At 33.0% G+C, this 2942-nt stretch overlaps 1 protein-coding gene and 1 long non-coding RNA gene across 3 annotated transcripts in view; one reads left to right on the top strand and one right to left on the bottom strand.

Moving 5' to 3' along the window:
• The window catches only part of LOC122529295, a 20438-nt gene that overhangs the window by 3439 nt on the left and 14057 nt on the right, over window positions 1-2942 (bottom strand). The gene's annotated exons all lie outside the window — the stretch shown is intronic.
• LOC122529292 (defensin) overlaps window positions 1-2942 on the top strand; it is a 9740-nt gene that overhangs the window by 3950 nt on the left and 2848 nt on the right. The window lies entirely within an intron of this gene.

Raw genomic sequence — 2942 nt, 5'->3', positions numbered from 1 at the left:
TATTTCGAGTCTCGTGAAACAAAACGTGTACCGATTAATAAGTCACGCCGTTCTTAATCGCATCGAAATGAAGCATACGTGTTGGCTGAGCTAACAATCACGAGACAAATTGCCATGCAAAATACCAATGCATTAAATACCGATAATGAATGATCGTTTATGTTATTACCGGAAAATACTGCATCCCGAATATGTACACGGTGTTATCGTGAATCGCTTCATGGAATTATGCATAAAAAGTACAAACTTATTGGGCAGCTCTATTTATTGGAGATTTCTATTTTCGTAAAATGAGAAACTAGTCATCAATCCTCATTTTTCGCGTATTCGAGCGATTAATCTATCTTTGAATTATTTATAAAATTTGTAGCTTTTTGTTACGATGTTCTTTTTTCATGATACAAAAGACGGACAATTTTATTCGAAATAGTTGAACGAAAAATTTTTTTAATTTTCTTTCACACACATTTTTCGTAAGTATCATTTTCAATTCTATCGTATTAATATTTATCGATGATCCTTTAAAATTTAATTCAATTTAATGCAATTCTGTTGTTTGCAATAAATTATTTTCGAACGTACCGAAGATAGGAGCGAACTGAGCGACATGGAATATGGAGATAAAAGTATGAGGTTTCACATCAGAAAATTGCTTGGTCGAAGAAAAATCAATTAATCGGACCGTCGAGGCAGAATCTTATATTTACTCGGTCGAATCTTCCAATAAATTGACTTATTCTAACCGTTGATAAATTCTCTTTGCCCGGAACTAATATTTGAAAATCCTCGCTGTTAATAAAATACGATATTCGGATATTCGGATCGACACAAAAGTTCCACAGCGGGCACCAAATTTCATTTCAAGGTCTCCACCGGAATAAGAAATCTCATCCGTTGAGGCGCACGGAAATTCACATTTTGAAAATTTAAATTTAAATTAATATTTAAATGAATTGGAGTGAACTTCTTTCTTCTTTCCCTCAAAAAATATTTCACGACAGTAACAATGAAAAACGAGAAGGCGGAAATTCAAATCTCTATCTTCTAAAACTGCTTGTAATTTCTGATGAAAATACACATGATTAGAAGCGTTGAACCTTTACCTTTAAAACACTTTTCGTTTCATCTCGATACGTCTTCCGGTTCCAGAGATATCGTTGTGTAAAGACAAAGGTAATTTTCGACCGGTTCCTCTCTTCGTCCTTGTCGCACGCTCGCCCCCTCTCACTCGAGCTGTTTGTCGCTGACCTACCGCACGTGAGAGTGGTCAGTGACAGACAGATTTCCAGGAAAGAATATAGATCACGGCGTCTGGCGGCCAATTCAAGATGGCGGAGAGTCTGGCGCGAGTTTCAATTCACGTAAACTTCAAAGCGCTGTATCTTCCGAACGCATTCAGATATCGGCGTAAAACGAAGCGCGTTTTAAATGGTACACTTTCCATTATTTTCTCAGAGTATTCTGCTTTGTCCACTACCTTTTTAAAGTATACTTTTAATTTCTTCTTTACAAACATATAGTGTATATACATTAGTACATACAATGATCCAGTTTCTCCCGATTAGACATGGAAAATTTTGCAATGAGATGCGATCTTTAAACCAAAGATTTCGAAAAGATGAGTCAATTATTAAGAAACGTAGAAAAATCGGTACGCATGATTTCTCAAGGAACAGAGTGAAAATGAGATTTGGAAAAGGCGAGATCTCGATCGTTTTAGGTGAAATTCCATACTTCGACGTTGGACGATATCGATCATCGGTTTCAAAGAAATTTCGTAGAATGTTTTGCGGAGAATTTAATCGTTCAAAGAAATATAAAATCATTTCGTTTCGTTTCATGAAATGTAAACCATTCATATTAAAAACTATGTGTTAATAGCATTTTTAGAATTTTAATATACTAGAACCTATCGTGAATCTGTAGAATGTAAATAAATTTTTTACTTGGAATGATTTGACTTTTTGTCTGTTATTTACTACTTGATCGACTTCGGCTGTTTTATTTGTTATTGATTGACTAGAACAAATTCGATGTTCAATGTTTTCCCGTGTCTTATGTTTTGGGCTCAAGTAGTATAGGTCAATGTTTGATCAGAAGTACACAAGTAGATTTGCTCGTTTTAATCGGACCTAACGCTAGCTACCTGTTCTTATCTTAAGTGTAGTGGATTTCATCTAAAATTGAAGTATCTATCTTCGAAGCAAATGAAGCTAAGATTTTGTATCTTCAGAGTATTTTCTCGAGTATCGATCGGTGGCCATTATAATCCAAAGTAATTTTAAAAAAGAATTGAGAATTTAGTTAGTTAGGAGTTACTTTTGAAAACAATGAAGTATAAATTATATATTTAACATGTGTATTAATACGTCGTTTATAACCTAAAATCTAAACTTTCAATAGTCTACGTGGAAAAACCCATCGATGAATTCGTAAAACCAGGAGCTCTTTTTGATACTCATATAAATACATAAATATACAATAATTAAATATAAAATAATTAACACATCAAATATAAAATTAAATATAAAATAATTAAGACATTGAATATAAAATTAAATATAAAATAACTAATACATTAAATGTAAAATTAAATATAAGCTATAAAATAATTTTAGATACTAATTTTGTGTTTGATAGCTGGGGTGATACACTCTTTGACAACACTGTAACGGATTTCATTTTACTTACAATTAGTTATTTCACTTGATATAGCTCTCCAATTCACCGTTCCTTAAGCATTGAGTGCACTAAAAAAAAATTCAGTGACTTTTTCACAGATTCTGAGACACGAAGTTTCGCTTCACATCTGATCTATCTTTTCTTTAGTCAATAATATCATCTATGGTTTCATCTTCCACACGAGTCGACAAAGAACAGCGAGTAAGCGGAAACGGTCTTTTTCCTCAATTGCGAGATATTAATAAACAGAAAAATCCAGT

This window comes from Frieseomelitta varia, unplaced genomic scaffold (assembly GCF_011392965.1).
Source record: "Frieseomelitta varia isolate USP_RPSP 00005682 unplaced genomic scaffold, Fvar_1.2 scaffold_283, whole genome shotgun sequence".
In the NCBI taxonomy this organism is placed as follows: Eukaryota; Metazoa; Arthropoda; class Insecta; order Hymenoptera; family Apidae; genus Frieseomelitta; species Frieseomelitta varia.
Note: the sequence above shows the minus strand (reverse complement) of the source record. Positions and strands in the feature narration are given on the sequence as shown.